This window comes from Daucus carota, chromosome 5, assembly GCF_001625215.2.
Source record: "Daucus carota subsp. sativus chromosome 5, DH1 v3.0, whole genome shotgun sequence".
NCBI classification, from domain to species: Eukaryota; Viridiplantae; Streptophyta; class Magnoliopsida; order Apiales; family Apiaceae; genus Daucus; species Daucus carota.
Genome location: NC_030385.2, coordinates 28,661,197 through 28,677,997, shown reverse-complemented (window position 1 = coordinate 28,677,997; position 16,801 = coordinate 28,661,197). Strand labels below are relative to the sequence as shown.

At 33.6% G+C, this 16,801-nt stretch overlaps 1 long non-coding RNA gene across 12 annotated transcripts; it reads left to right on the top strand.

The window, feature by feature from the left end:
* The first annotated feature begins 637 nt into the window (after positions 1-637).
* LOC108223956 (uncharacterized) lies at positions 638-15,812 on the top strand. 12 transcript variants are annotated; one of them, XR_010292222.1, is made up of 9 exons: positions 638-943; positions 1,728-2,136; positions 4,384-4,588; positions 4,902-5,003; positions 5,268-5,340; positions 14,168-14,270; positions 14,369-14,484; positions 14,628-14,658; positions 14,750-15,812. It is a non-coding gene; the product is annotated as an uncharacterized LOC108223956 (long non-coding RNA). The 12 variants fall into 12 exon arrangements; XR_001807328.2 differs by having other exon boundaries at positions 14,168-14,282; XR_010292226.1 differs by lacking the exon at positions 5,268-5,340 and having other exon boundaries at positions 639-943; positions 1,728-1,955; positions 2,067-2,136; positions 14,168-14,282.
* Positions 15,813-16,801: the final 989 nt, after the last annotated feature.

Sequence of the window (16,801 nt, the reverse complement as noted above, 5' to 3'; positions counted from 1 at the left end):
GCTCATTTCAAAAATTTCTTATAACAAGTGGTCATTTATATGACTTAAAAAAAATATATGCAAGCTCAAATATTTCAATTTTGTTACTTTTTAACTCTCATAATTCTTATTTTCACTTCCATATCATACATATATTATATTTAATTCATTCATTATTTTTGTTAGTTTTGTATTTTGATTCAAAATAATTCGTGCCACTTCATATTGACCCACTAATTTAATATTTATACTGTCACTTCAAAATTTCAATATTCAATTAAAATAAGAAGTGACAATAAGAAGTTTGCATTGGACCATTTTATCATTCCGGATATATCGGACAACCAGAGATACGCTTTTTATTTTTGGTCGCCCAATCAAACATAAGAGCATCTCGAATGAAGTTGAATTATATGAAATTTGTTGAACCATTAACCCAATGTATTCGGTGATAATGACTATATTAATTGACTATAATTTAAATTATAACATGTTATTATTATTTTAAACTTTTATAAATAAATATATTATTTTAATATGATAATTGAGGAGGTGAAATTTGTTCAACAAATATAGTTAGAGGACCTTAGTTCAAATTATAGAGGCAAAAAGAGAACATAATTAAATATCATGAAATTATATATTTTATTTTTGATATGCTGTTTCAGTTTTTAGTGGGAGTTGCTTAAAAATCCCAATTTTTGCTCCGGAAGGGTGCTGCGTATAAGCTTAACGGGGAGGTTATTGGTGGGCTTTTAATTCTTTTATGTGCCAACTTAATAATCCCAAGAAGTCAAATACGTTGTTGAACAAACAAACTGAGGATCCTCCCGGAAAGAATCGGTATGGTTTCGTTTTCGATTTTCCGGTGTGGATGAATGTGCGAGGTGATTGTTTGGTGTTTGTGTGTAGCTTTGATATGCCTGCGCCGCCCGAGTTAAATAAAGATCTTCAGTTGCTCAAGGTGAGGTCTTTTTGTTTAGTGTGTATATTTTCTTACATCTGGTGGTCTGTTGTTGTTTGTGTAAGTATTTTCATGTATTATTTCGATGATTGTGACTTGCTTGAGGAATTGAGTTTTGTATATGTGCTCCGTATTTTGTGTTGAAATTTTATCACATTTGGTTAGAACTAGCGGGATGAGGTAGGAATGCAATTTAAATTGTAAATAAAGTACCAAGTGAAAGATCGAATGCAAGATTGAATAATAAAAAGATAAGCATGCTTAGTATATGTGGTGTGGTTTATGAAGAAAATAAGTACAAGTTGGAATGAGGTATTCATCTTTAAATTTGTTCTATTAGCTTTAGTTTGAATTTGTAGATGAATGAAATGGAGGGATGTATGTAATCTATTAATCTCTCCTCCAAAAATGTACAAGCTTTCATTCGATCCCAACTATTAACATTGGTTTCAACTAAATGGAGGTATTGCAACTTAGATCTACAATTAAGCTATCCTGAACTCTGTGTGTGTGTGTGTGTTGTGTGTGTATCTATCGTTTGATTTCATAAGTTCTGACAAGTATAAAGGTCTAGTTAGATGCTATACGCTAATAAATACAAATGAATTGCAAAAATACTCTCTCTCAGATTTCATATGTGTCATTCATGTTTTTTCTGCTCTGTTCTTCTGTCATCTTGTATGACCTTTTTTCTGCAGAAGACAGTTATGTTTTTGGATTTCATATGTGTTTGTCATTTTTTTTCTTTTTTCTTCTGTCATCTTATATAAGCTTTTTTCTGCAGAAAAGAGAAGGTCCGGGAGATAGAAGCAAAAAACCAACCAGGAGGGGTGGATTAATGGAAGATAAAGGGTAGAGAGTCTTGGAAATGTGCCAAGCAAAGAAGCCACTGATGCGTGGATGTAGGCCCTGCTTACTCTTTCGCTAATTAAGGTTTCTTTCCGCTGTGAGGATGACTCAAACTAGAATTTGTGGTGTCAAAGCATGGGCAAATCTCAAGACCCTCACAGTTGTAATAGTCGCGGATACTAGTAATTTTGCATCCTTCACAAAAAGACTGGATTTTGAATATATGATTAGATCTTCATATACTTGAAGTTTGTGTATTTCTGTTTTTATGCAGGTGATCGTTTTTGAATTAGATGCTAAAATGGGTGTCTTGCATTTTTGTTGGTTTGTTTATAAATCTCAAGGTAATTGTATTGTTTAGATAAAGATTCAGTTTTTCATCTTTATATAGGTGATCTTATTTGCATCATATGCTTATTTGGCGTCTTAGAGCATCTCCAACGGTGTTGGCTAAATTGGACCTGTAAGAGCATCTCCAACCATTGAAAACCCTTGGCTAAAAGGTGAATTGGCATACTTAAAATTAAAAAATTTAGCCAACAGCTCGAAAAACTCAACTCCAACCATGCTCAGCTGTTGTCTATAAATTTAGCCAACCTCTTATGGATGGCTAAAAGCATATCCAACGGCGTTGGCTATAATCGTTGGCTAAATGGGACATGTAAGACATTATGTAAAATTTGCTGAACCTGTAAGACATTTTGCTTCAAAGGTATTGGCTATATTGGTTGGCTATAATTTTAAAATAGTATGTTATTAATATTTTAGATTGATAAAATAGAATATATCAGTTCAATATGGTAATAAATGATGTGATATCTTCCTACAGATTTCTTACAGACCTGTAGAGGTTCGACAAATTTAGCCATCCATAAGAGGTTGGCTAAATTTATAGACAACAGCTGAGCATGGTTGGAGTTGAGTTTTTCGAGCTGTTGGCTAAATATTTTTATTTTAAGTATGTCAACTCACCTTTTAGCCAAAGGCTTTCAATGGTTGGAGATGCTCTAAATTTGTCGAACCTCTACAGGTCTGTAAGAAATCTGTAGGAAGATTGCACATCATTTATTACCATATTGAACTGATATATTCTATTTTAACAATCTAAAATATTAATAACATACTATTTTTAAATTATAGCCAACCAATATAGCCAATACCATTGAAGCAAAATGTCTTACAGGTTTAGCAAATTTTACATAATGTCTTACAGATCTCATTTAGCCAACGATTATAGCTAACGCCGTTGGAGATGCTCTAAGACATTATGTAAAATTTGTCGAAACTGTAAGCCATTTTGCTTCGATGATACTGCTATATTGGCTGGCTATATTTCGAAAATAGTAAGTTATTATTCTTTCAAGTTGTTATAAGAGCATCTCCAACGGTGTTGGCTATATTCGTTGGCTAAATTGGACCTGTAAGACATTATGTAAAATTTGCTGAACCTGTAAGACATTTTGCTTCAATGGTATTGGCTATACTGGTTGGCTATAATTTAAAAATAGTATGTTATTAATATTTTAAATTGTTAAAATAGAATATATCAGTTTAATATGGTAATAAATGATGTGTAATCTTCCTACAGATTTCTTACAGACCTGTAGAGGTTCGACAAATATAGCCATCCATAAGAGGTTGGCTAAAATTATAGACAACAGATTAGTGTGGTTGGAGTGCTATTTTTTCAGGACGTTGGCTATATTTTTTAATTTTGGAATGCCAACTAATTTTTTAGCCAAGAGCTTTGTATGGTTGGAGATGCTCTAAGTAGAATGTATATTATCATATGGTAATAAATGATGTGAAATCTTGCTACAGATATTGCTACAGGCCTGTAGTGGTTGGCTAAATATAGCCAACATCAATTGGTTGGCTATATTTTTAGACAAGGGTTATGTGTGGTTGGAGTGGAGCAAATTTCACACATTATCTATAATTTTTATTTATGGTATGATTTAATGAATTTTAGCTAAGGGTTTTGATGGGTTGGAGATGCTCTTATACTTATGGCAGGCTCAGATAAAGTTTCAGGTTTTATAGCTTGTTTCCTTTAAATCAGATGCCTGTAAAATTTTGAGATAATTATCTTGTTTAGATAAAGCATCAGTTTATGAGTGATCTTCTTTGAATTAAATGCTTATTTGGTGCCTTTAATATTTGTTGGTTTGTGTATGATTTTCAAAATATTAAAGTATTTTGGATAAAGATTGTATCTTTATATATGTAATGTTTCTTGATTAATATGCTTATTGGGTGTCATATTGTTATGTGTTTAGGTTTTAACTTTAAGATAATTAAGTTGTTTAGATGAAGTTTTTGTTTTGCGTATGGGATCGTATTGATTAGATGCTTATTCTGTGACCTGTACTTTGAACCTTTATGGGTTTGGGGTTTAAATTTCAAGATAGTTATGTTCGCAAGATGAACTTTTTGTTTTTATATATGTGATCTTTCTTTACTCGGATGTGCTCTTCTACTTTTGTGGGCTTGTTTATACATTTAAGTTTATCATGTTTAGAATTTATATTGGTGTTGGCTATGTGTTGAAATGTTTGTTTGTTTGTTTGCGGTGGCATGGTGTTAGTTAGATTGGTTGTGGGCATTAATAGGGAAAAACGTTTAACTGAACCGGAAGTGGGTCATTTTAGAGCTCAGGGGGTTCCTATGAAGATTTTCTGGTGAAAAGGGATGTGCTTCTTCCACTTGGTATGTCTTTAGGTGTTCACCGTTTTGTTCCTGGACAGTATGTTGATGCGACGCAGCGACTGAATCACCAGAGGAAAAGGTTTACAGGTAACATATTCAGTATTATTTCATACTTTTTGTATGGACAGTATCCTATGGATTCATAATGTTGATCTTGTTTGGGCACAAACATTTTTCCTTACCGTTCAGTTTTTAGGAAGGATGAATGAACCTATTGTGCTCTATAAGTCTTTGACTGTCCTGTACAATAACTAGATGTTAGATCTTCCACAGAACGCCTTCTATATCTCATATATTGCTGCCTTCTAATTGAAAACAGATATTGGAAGTTCGTAAAACCATTGATTAGGTTCTATATTTATTCATGCATTACAGTAACAGGTTACTTTTTGTTCCATAGGTGGCATGAAAGAAGGGCTTTAGAGGAATGCCTGCATCTCATGGTGTGTCATTATCACATAGAAGTATTGGTTCTAATGGCCAGACGGATGCTCCTGGCAAGGTGTGTGTCATCTTTCATGAGATGCATATTACTTTCATGTTTATGTGTAATATTCATCTAGGTTATGTTCTACGATATTGCTTGCTGTGAAATTCCTGTCGAATTGAATTTTTATAGTACGGGCCACGGGGGCAGTACTTGTGATATTTAGGCTTAGTTTAGCTATCCTCATAGTTTGATATACCATCATCTTCTGATTTATTCATACATGTAGGCCATCTCTTACTTCTTTGTATCGTTCTTGGCCTTGTTTGATTCATCTAGCATATTCATACTAAGAGCTGGATCATGGGGACTTCATATACCTGAGAAATGATATTGACAGCCTTGAGCATAGGTGCTGATTTTAAGCCTTCATGATTCATATTATGGCAGCTATATATGAATATAATCCTAAACTTGTCTAGAATAAATAAATCTTGTATGCATTAGAACAAGTCAATTATCTCTGCGTTATATTTTCTTAAAGGAAAATGTGAAAATGCACTTTCATAGCCTTTTATTTCCTTAATGACAATTTTGAGTATAAGTTATTAGATTATACTTTTTGGGACTCCCCAGTATTCATGTACTCTTTAGTTCAAATGTCAAACTAGGGTTTAAAGTATGCAGCTGTCACTGAAACAAAAATTTATTATGTGAACAATCAAGTAGTACTGTATCTTTTGTAATTTCAAAAACTGAATATCATAGTGAGGGTGGGTAGATTCAGGGAGGGCCAGAGAGGAGAAATATAAAAAAAAATAAAAATAAATAGAGATGGTGGTATTGCTTCCAGTTTTAATATATTTGATCTATGAAAATAGATTTAGACAGACATGCCGTACATAAATAATTAATTGACTCTCGATAATGAGTTAAATTGACTGTGGTAACATGCACAGTTCCAATAAACTTACATTATTCAAACTTATTGTTAGACTCAGATACCCTTTTATAGTATACCATTCCCCTGCCACTATTATAATTGTATAGCGAAGAGATATAGAAATTAAAATTAACTTTTCGTGGCAAGGCAATTGCTCAAATACATTATTTCAGTAGTGATCTAGCAGCTGCTGTTCTGAAATAAACAGGTTAAATGTTTTTTCACTACAACAAAAACGGGTAAATTTGACCGCCAATTTTCGGTCATATTTAACTAAAAATGACTGCCCGCTGTCAAATTTAGCTAAATTTGACCGGAATTTGTTGGTCTCAAATAGCTTAGTGGAATTTAACATTTCCGGTCATATTTAATCAAATGTGACTGCTTAAAAATGACCGATTAAATATGACTGCCTAATTTGACCTCAACCAGTCATTTTTAGTTCCGATTTTTTGTCTCCAATTTTTTCGTCAAATTCAAATTTCCCGCTACTATTTCAAAAAAATTCAAATTTCCCGCTTTTGTACTTAAATTTGACTAGTTGATCAGTCATATTTATAAATTTGACTAGTTTATTGCCAGTCATATATAGATAAATTTGACTATTTTCTAGCGGCCAAATTTATAAATTTGACTGTTGTTTAGTGGTCACATTTATTAATTTGACTGTTATTTGGTGGTCACATTTATTAATTTGACTGTTATTTGGTGGTCACATTTGTAATTTTGACCGGTTTAGACAAATAAAATGAGCCAAATATGACTGTATTCGGTTAGTCATAATATTATTATGACCGCAAGCAGCCAAATAAATTAAAAAAATATTTTTAAAAAAATTAGCATGACCTTTTTGTTCCGGTCATAATCCCACCTGTAATTTTTTTATCCAATTCACCAATCCAATCATATGACTATCTAACCAAAATCAACCAAGGCAAGAATTGCAAAAGATAAACTACTTCAAATACATGCAGCCTTCAAATACATGCAACATCAGACCATATAGGAAGCTTGGATACCATAAGTTCTGCAAGGTTCCGCAGAATATTTAGCAAAATATGTTCAACCTACTAAGCGTTTAGTCAAATTCAGTTAAAGGCTCCCTACGGCCAATTATGTGTTACACCATAACCTTTGGGTTTTCTCCAAGATGTCTTTCCCGAGGGAGGAAACTGAATTTGTTCGCAGAATGTCTTTGCTATTACTCCTGAATGTCGAGATGTGACTGATCGTGTCTCATTTCTTCCAAACCTTGTACTCCTCCTGAGTGGATCATCCGGCTCTAGAAAATATCGAGCGGTGCCATAAAAACTAGGTTTACCACCATGCTTCAGTTGAGTGGCTTTAACTTCTCCCAAACAAACTGGACATGACAGCTTGCCCTTACTGGACCACCCATTAAGCATGCTCAATGCAGGAAAGTCACTGATTGTCCACATTAGTGCTGCCCTCATCATGAAATTTGAAGGTGAAAACCTATCATATGTTTCTGCTCCGGTGTTCCACAATAGTTTTAGCTCATCAATTGGTGGTCGAAGATAAACATGAAGGTCTTTCGTCGGATCGTTCGGTCCAGGAATGAGAAGAGGCATAAACATGTATGGAGCCTTGGTGCACATAGATGGAGGAAGGTTATACACAACAATCACAACTGGCCATACTGTATATTCCCTTGCGTGTGCATCACGAAAAGGGTCAAATCCATCAGTGGATAGGCCGAGTCTAACATTTCGAATCTCCTTTGAAAATCTAGGAAATCTACTATCGAACTGCTTCCATTCATCTCCATCCGCGGGGTGAGATAATTGACCTTCAACTACAACTCTGTTGTGGTGCCACCTCATACATTCAGCTGTCTTCTCAGCCATAAATAAACGTTGCAATCTTGGGGTTAAAGGAAAGTAGCGCAGGATCTTTCGTGGGATCTTCTTTTTCTGTGGATCCTTTTGCTCTTTGTATCGGCTTGTATAACATATATCACAATGTGTCTTATTGATGTTTTCTTTATAGAACAACATGCAATCATTTTCACAAGCATCAATTTTTTCGTACCCCATATTCAATCCCGATATCATCTTTCGCACCTCATAATAGCTTCCTGGAAGTTTGTGACCGCTAGGCAACACCGATCCAATAAGACAAAGTAACTCATCAAACCCATTGTTACTACAATAATGCTTGTTCTTGAAATGTAGTAGCTTGTTGACAAATGACAATGTTGTGTAATCCTTGTTGTTTGGATAAATTGGTTCCGAGGCATCATTCACCAACTTATAAAATTCTTTTGCATCCGCATTTGGTTCCTCAAAATAGCTATTTGCATCCGCAAAATCTCTTAGCATAGTACGAGCATCATACATGTCATCATCCTTGTTATAACCGGAATTCATTCCAACTTCAACTCGGGGCACATCCCTCTCTCCATGTAAATCCCATTTGGTATACCATTGCATTATACCATGAAGATACAAATCAACTTTAACAACACTAGGTTCTTTGAAGTACCTATTTTTACAATTTAGGCATGGACATCTTATAAGTCCTCCATCTTCATCTTCAAGATGATCACAAGCAAATTTGAGAGTTATCAACGCCATTTTTGTACTCCTCCGTTATATATTTGAACTCATTGAACCGATTACGACAAACCCAACTACGATCGGATGCCATCTACATGATTTACAAATAATTAGAAGTGAGCATTTTATTTAACAATTACAAAACTATCTACAACCGAAAATGTTTTCTAGTTTTCACTAATAATTTCAATTAATTTCATCATGCATAAGTACCAACAAGCATCCATTTTAATTTCACATAATTATATACCACATGAACACAATTAGGTATTATATATTTTGTGATACAAAATAAATGACAGAATAAAAGATAAAGACTAGAAAGTGATACTTACTTGATGATTACAAAGGTCCCATAAAAATGGTATAAGAAATATGAGGAATAGAAGAGAAATGGTGGAAGGAGGAAAGTATAGTGAGGGTGAAGGAAGAAATGGGAAAGGGGAAAGGGGTAGCCGCAACTGGACAGACAGAAGCCGCAGTAGGGTTGTAAGATTGGAAGGGTAAAAATGACTTGCGTCGGTCATATATATAAATATGATCGCATACGGTCACAATTATAAATGTGACTAAACGCGGTCACAAGTGTATATATGACTGCCAGAGGTCACATATCTAAATATGACTGTAATTCCTCACGCGTGAAATATGACTTCAAAGAGTCACAATTATGAAGTTTGGCCGAGGGCGGTCACATTTATAAATATGACCACACCCAGTCAAAATAATAATTTAAAAAATTTCGGGAAAATTTGCGGGAAATTTACCGCTCAAAAAACAAATAATACCGGCTTTATTATTGACCAAATGCGGTCAAATATAGTGACGTCATCCTAATTTTTTTTGGAGGGAACTTTGCCTCCCAAATTTTGTGGGACCCACAATATAAATATGACTGTCTAAATATGACCGACCTTAAATATGGCTACCTACAGTCAAATTTAAAGTCGGTCACAATTAACCGGTCATATTAAGCTTTGACTTGTGCATTTCCAGATTTGACCTTAAATGTGACCGAAGACAGTCATATTTAAAGTCGGTCATATTTAGCCTGTAACAACCGAGAAATTTCAAGTACGTAAATAAATTAGTTATTTAATTTTATGCGGTTGAAGTTATTATTTAAATAATTGCGAAATTATTATTTAATAAAATATGGGTACGAAAAACATTTCTGGCTAGTACGAGGTTTGTTTATACCGACTAGCAAGCTAAATCTGTTTACGTACCATTAAGATTCTAATATTGGCTACGTAAATAAATTGATAGAATTATAATTTTTGTTACAACCCGGGTATATTTTATAAATATTACAGGTAGCCAGAATAAATATTTTGTACCAACTATTTTGTGAGATTACGAAATATTTAGAAAATAATAGAATAGTTAGTCATTTAATTATTTTTATTATTTATATATATATTCAATTTATTTTATTAAAATTCGGTATAATATTTTAATATTTTAAATATGAAGCGGAGATCGAAATATTCAGGAATAAAAGGAGCTGAATAAATTAAAACTGAAATATTGATTTGCGTGCAAAATAAATAATAATATAATAAAAACAAAACCATCGTAATGAAAACAGGCAGTAATTTGGCACCTAGTATTCTAAGCACCCTGAATTTCTTGTGTGGCCTCCAAGTAAGGTTTATGTGAGGTTAGGTTAAATTAATCATAGTTAGTACTAGTATAAATACCCAAGAGAAGTTAATTGGGTAATTTCTTTTGGCAAAGCTTTAGTTAAGGGAGTAATTTAGGGAAGAAGCAGCTTGTTCAGTACCTTTTAAAAACATCAAGGTAATTCCCTTCCTTCTCTAATTGAATAAGGAAAGTATTATTATAATCATATATTTAATTATATGTATTTTATACAATTAAGTCAGTATACTCTTGGGGATTTGTATCCATTAACACATATTATACAGACCTAAACTAAAGCTTTATAATAAGTTTGTAACTAATTGATTTGGATGATTTGTATGTGTGAAGGAGAGGAGCTTCGACTTTTTAAAAAGGGGGGTGGATTGATTGGGTTGCAAGGAGAGATTCGCCGGTGACCGGAGGGAGGAAGTAGTGAGATGGGTTCGATTGACAAGTGTGGGTCGAGGAAGGAGATGGCGGCGGGAATTTGGCGAAGAGAGAGAGAGAGAGAGAGAGAGAGGCAGATTTTTTGGCGGTAGACCACTGCCGGAGCCGACTTCCGGCGAACGGTGGTGACAGTGGTGACCAGGGGGAAGAGAGAAGATGAGGGGAGAGGTACTGCAGGGTAAAACCATAACTTCCATAGTGAAAAATCTAAATAATAAAAATAATTAAACGACTAACTATTCTATTATTTTCTAAATATTTCGTAATCTCACAAAATAGTTGGTACGAAATATTTATTCTGGCTACCTGTAATATTTATAAAATATACCCGGGTTGTAACAAAAATTATACTTCTATCAATTTATTTACGTAGCCAATATTAGAATCTTAATGGTACGAAAACAGATTTAGCTTGCTAGTCGGTATAAACAAACCTCGTACTAGCCAGAAATGTTTTTCGTACCCATATTTTATTAAATAATAATTTCGCAATTATTTAAATAATAACTTCAACCACATAAAATTAAATAACTAATTTATTTACGTACTTGAAATTTCTCGGTTGTTACATCATAAAAGGAGCTGAATAAATTAAAACTGAAATATTGATTTGCGTGCAAAATAAATAATAATATAATAAAAACAAAACCATCGTAATGAAAACAGGCAGTAATTTGGCACCTAGTATTCTAAGCACCCTGAATTTCTTGTGTGGCCTCCAAGTAAGGTTTATGTGAGGTTAGGTTAAATTAATCATAGTTAGTACTAGTATAAATACCCAAGAGAAGTTAATTGGGTAATTTCTTTTGGCAAAGCTTTAATTAAGGGAGTAATTTAGGGAAGAAGGAGCTTGTTCAGTACCTTTTAAAAACATCAAGGTAATTCCCTTCCTTCTCTAATTGAATAAGGAAAGTATTATTGTAATCATATGTTTAATTATATGTATTTTATACAATTAAGTCAGTATACGCTTGGGGATTTGTATCCATTAACACATATTATACAGACCTAAACTAAAGCTTTATAATAAGTTTGTAACTAATTGATTTGGATGATTTGTATGTGTGAAGGAGAGGAGCTTCGACTTTTTAAAAAGGGGGGTGGATTGATTGGGTTGTAAGGAGAGATTCGCCGGTGATCGGAGGGAGGAAGTAGTGAGATGGGTTCGATTGACAGGTGTGGGTCGAGGAAGGAGATGGCGGCGGGAATTTGGCGAAGAGAGAGAGAGAGTTTGTGGCGGTAGACCACTGCCGGAGCCGACTTTCGGCGAACAGTGGTGACCAGGGGGAAGAGAGAAGATGAGGGGAGAGGTACTGCAGGGTAAAACCATAACTTCCATAGTGAAAAATCTTAATAATAAAAAATAAAATAATATTGATAAAATAAGAGTATGTTGGGATGATAAAATAAAAACTAAAATGTGTATAATACTAATGTTTAGTAATGAGGATTGGTGCTCAATATATAATATAATAAGGGAAATGGGAATTATTAAATAAATATAAAGGTGAATATATTAATAAATGGAGTAGCATGAATAAAATGATGCATAAAGGTAATTGATGGGGACATTGATAGATAGTTAGAATAAAATGAAAAAGGATCAGAAGTTGAGAATATAATAATGGTAAGGTTAATTTTAGTATTAAATAATCATTTTTGAAATTAGTTGAATAGATGATAAGTGAGCCTGCAGCAGTTGGACAAAACATGCACGACAGGATCTCTCATTTCTTAACTAAACCTTTATAAAAGTGATGTATAAAGAGTTTATTACGGGAAGGTCATTAAGTATTAATTTAGCAATGAATGAATAATTAAGGTTGAGTTGGAAATTTTTATTAGTAGATTGGGGAAGGAAGAATAACAAATGAGGATCGATTACTATCCATTTTAAAAATATTCTATGGAATTAAAGATATAAAGTTTGGTCAAGGAAAGTGATTGATTAATTGATTAAAGAGACTAAACTAATTAGACGTGAATTAATAGATAGTATATAATTAACTCTTTTAAGTTGTTAAAAGTTGACGTTATTAAATTATTATTTTATGTGTCATAGAATATATATATTGTCTGGAAAGGACGAAGCAAAATTATATAATTTCGGAATTCCCAAAGCTAAGGACTCGAGGCAAGTTCACTATCCTTATCTCTATTTAAGTTGTTTAGTTACTTTAATTGTTTGATCAAATAATATTTTAAATACCTCGACTATGTCCTTCGCTCCAATATAAGTTATAAATCATTAAAGTGAACTCCTAAAATTGATTACGTAATTCAACCTTCGTTTTGTCCAGGAATGGTTAAAGATTTATTTCTAATAGAAGATGTATTGATCACATCTTCTAATTGACAATGATTAATTGATTGGTTAAGGATTTGTTTCTGATAGAAGATGTATTGTTCACATCTTCTGGTTAATAGTGATTGATTGATAAATCAGAAGAGTTTGTTCGGAGAATGTTCTTTCTACTCAGAGAATTCTTGTTCGGCTGGTCAACACGAATTTATTAAATTCGTGGTGGAGATGAAAGTTACTATCTGGTAAGGCAGATAGTAGGGTTCCAGTGTTAAACCCTGATGCTGGCAAAGAGAGTGTTGGTGTGTCTTTAGTGGTGACGATCAGACCACTAGGACTACACAGGAGAACGATATTCACGAAATGGTATTTGATCGGACCATGTAGTGATATCGAGAGGTTAGAAGACCAGCAAATTCTTTGATTTAAAACTTGTTCTGGCATTTGATGCTTTGTTGATTTAAACTGTTTTCAGTGCCCTAAATGCATAAATTGTTAAATGCTATCTACAATTATGTGAGCTTGCTGAGCATGTAAGTGCTCATTCTTGCATCTATGTTTTATCAACTAGCAGTAAAAAGCGAGTATGGCGCGAATCAAGTTAACCGCTCGGAAGCGGGTGTGAGCTCGGATAAGGGAAAGGCGCATCACTCCAGCTGAAGCTGCCAGACAACGAAGAATAGTAGGGACTCGAGCTGTACTTGTTTCTTTTTGGTTTCAACCCTGTTTATATGTAATCATATTAGTAGTTTGGATGTAAGTTAGACGATCGACCCTGGACTTGTGGGGCGAGAGTCGGATATTGTATAATATTAATATCTATGCAAGTGTTGTTTTGATGTCAAATGCTAGTGATGAGCCAGATCTGCGGGAAGCGGATTTGGGGTCGTCACATAGCCGGTCATTTTTACCCGTTTTTCTTGTAGTGTTTATAATTAGAACTAGCATTTAGGTCCAGAAGTTCATCTGAGCAAGCAAAAGTAAGAATGGTGGAAAAAGCAAGCTACTTGATTTGCATTGCTTATAGTAAAATTCAAAGGGCGGGATTGTTAACTTGAGATTTTAGTGCTAAATTTTTTTCTACAGATTGGATTAGTGTGCCTAATGGCATTTTTTGTTTCAAAAATGCATCTGCTGTTTCTATAAAATGTTGTCTTAATTAGTCTGCTTGAGAATGGTGTTAATTTCGAATTTACATAGAGCAATGGTAATTAAACAGCATATTTGATGGTGTAGGCAAACACTTGAACCCAACACTTCGGGAAATATGCATGCTAAAACTATATATGAAGGCAATAATTTTTCTGTTACATTTTAACAGGTACAGTAAAGGCAAAAAGATGCCTGGTCGCATGGGTGGAAAGAAGCAAAATGTTTAAAATGTTTGGGTGTATAGAACAGAACCAGCAAGAAACTTAATCTATGTGAGAGACCAAGTATGATTATCCATCCATCTGCATGTGTGTGAATATTATAAATGACTCTGATTCTGAGTGGCATCTTTTGGTTCATGTATATAAAGGGCTGGATCCATTCTTATTTGGGCGGGTCAGCTAGCGGAACTATTTGCAGCTTAGCAGCTTATGTTCACACTGGGTATTGCTTTTAAAGTTAAAGTGCGTATAATAATCAGCACCGGTAAGTGGGAATCTTCATTTAGGTCCAGAGAGATCTATACACAAGTCTTTATTAAAATTTAATGTTGGTCGAACCTATGCCTTCCAAACAATTTCATCATAGACGAATCTAAGTTTGATTTTATTTTTATTTTTTTAAACTAGGAATCTAAGTGGCAAAAATCAAGAGCCTGGAGTATGTTTCTTATATCCTTTTTTCTTTTGTTTTCACGAATGAGATTTTGTAAATAGTCTGCTAATGTTGTATTATCATCACTCTGGTCCAGGACTCCAGGTACCAGGTTCTACATGAAACTGTGTATATCGAGGATGCCGTGTACAAGATAAGAGATGCATCTTTGTTCTCATTCTCCACATATTTTGCTCCTGAAGACAGGGACTTAGAGCAAGTCCAATAGGTTACCTATACGATGTCCTAAACTCACATTTAGGTAATGTGTCAAAAAAATGCACTCCAGCACTATCTTAGTGTTATCCTAAATCACTAGCACAACCTTAATTCTCCTAGTCATTACCTATATATAAGTAACCCCTAACCATTACCTATTTAATATTTATGAATAAAATAATCATCTCTCTCCTTCTTTCTTTGTCTATTCTCTCCTTTTCCTCTTCTCTCTCACAAATTCATTATTAAAATAATCTTAGGAGAACAAATATAGGGATTACTATTGGAGTTGAGACTAAAAATAGATTACCTAAATCACTAAGACATACTAGCACTCATTATTTTATATTATTTATAAGTAACAGGATAGGTAACCTATTGGATTTGCTCTTAACCATGCTAAAACCTCTGATAGCTGATCTTGGGGATGTTGATCCATTTGTCGCAGCAGACTAGTTGACCTCGTAGGTCTGTCGTTGTTACGGTTTTTCTATGGTGTGCCCATGGGCACATGCTAAGCGCGGAAAATTTTATGCTTAGATCATTTTGATTGGCTCCTATCTATGGATAATGGTGGACCCCCTGCAAATACACCAACCAAACCTATCAAAATCTCCCAAATACAAAAATTTCCGCGCTTAATATGTGCTCATGGGCACACACTAGACAAACCGAAATTGTTATGCCAGTGATAAAGTTACAGTACCTTTAGCCCAAAAAAGAGGGAACATCTCCACCCTGATATTGTGCAAGGGGTAGTAATAGAGTTGATCATCACTATTATAACTAGATGATTGGCTTACTTTTGTTATTTTGTCATTTATTCCATAGGTCAAACTGGCCTGCATTGTTGTTGGAGCTAGTGTTTGAAAGTGTCTGGGGTACAGAATTGTGTGTACATATGACTTTTTAACTCATATATCTAAATCTCTTGATAGTATTGTTAAAGTATCTATTTTAAAATTAAAAATATGTGCTTAATGTTTAATTGTCATGAGTTATTTTATTATATTTGATAAATTAATTAAATTAAAATATATTTTTTAATAAACTTAAATAACATAAAAGTTGTCCACTTAATTAACGATAAACACATTCGTTTCATCAATTAACATATAAAATATCGTTGGTGTACATATTATTATTAATCAGATAATTATAAAATCAAATTTAAATTTAATAAATGGTAGATATACAAATAACAAAATCTTCATTCTAATATTAAAATAACTGATTCAAATTTGGATCTGTCTAAGTTCAATTATAACAACTTGCTAGTTCATTCTTATTTAACGCTGAGTATAGAAGTTTATTACTGTATTCAATATTTGAAGCTTTTGCAAGAATCTGGATTTGGACTCTCCCATATTTACATGTCAGATTACAACTATATATACTGTACTATGCAATGGTCCACTAGTTAAATTTTATGTAAACCGTAACTTAGTACAAGAGTTTTGGATGGACCTGGAAGGCATGAGAGTTACTGTATTTTCTATGAAGAGAGAAAGAGAGAGAAAGGATAGAGTTTTGGATAGGGTGGTGAGGAAATATATTCTTCTACTTAATTAAGCAGTAGCATTTGGCATAAACGAAAGAGGCCAGGGTCCTTGAGGATAAGGCTGTAACTTAGAGATGGTGACACTTTATTCATTATTTAATTTAATTTGTGTACGCAATTTATTTTTCATGATATCACCAGTTCTTATTAGCAAACCCAATTGTTGCATCTTATATTAATCAGCACGTATCTCAAATTTATATCATTTTTTAATTCCTCCAGCAATTATTTGATTTAAAATTTTAATTTAAATCATCATCACCCTATAGTAAAACCTACTTTTATTCTTAGTTTTTCAATTTAAAAATAAAAGAAGGGAAGACAAAAATGAATGATATATATCTGAGGGAGACATGTACATGCATGGTG